This window comes from Echinops telfairi, unplaced genomic scaffold, assembly GCF_000313985.2.
Source record: "Echinops telfairi isolate 266 unplaced genomic scaffold, ASM31398v2 ScPeMD7_7467;HRSCAF=8505_1, whole genome shotgun sequence".
NCBI lineage: Eukaryota > Metazoa > Chordata > Mammalia > Afrosoricida > Tenrecidae > Echinops > Echinops telfairi.
The window spans coordinates 11,305,508-11,306,057 of record NW_022111368.1 but is presented as its reverse complement, the minus strand read 5'-3'; positions in this window follow the sequence as shown (position 1 = coordinate 11,306,057).

Genomic DNA, 550 nt, shown 5'->3' with positions numbered 1-550 from the left:
TTAGCCCTTAGGGATGGGCAGAGGGGCCCAAAGAAACAGGAAAGAGACCAGCAAAGTAAGTGGGAACAAGAACCTTGGGTGCTACTCAACCTGAGGGAAGAGAACATTTGAAAAAGAGTTTGAATGAGATAAGGGCTGAGAAATTTCCATTGGGTTCAACAACAGGAGGTCATTGGTCTTCTCGGGAAGAGCATTTCCTGGAGAACTATGGGGCAGGAGCCAGAGTAGATGGAAGAATGGATGAGAAACAAGGAATGAAAAGCAGGTTTAGAGCAGGAGGTCCTAAGCAGAGTGGGTGACTTGAAAGAATGGAACATGTCCAAGGAGGACTCGCTTTTAAAAGAATGTCCACATCAGAGAGTCACTGAGAGTATTGGTAGGCAGAAGGATGGGAGAGCAACCAGGCCCTCTAGAGTGGCCGTCCCTACTCTCGTGGCTTGACTTAGGGTTTAGATGATGACGATGCCTAAATCCATCTCCAAGCTGCATCGCTCGTGACCCACTGGACCTGTCCACCCAGGTGTCCTCTAACCTGAACTCACACTCTCAT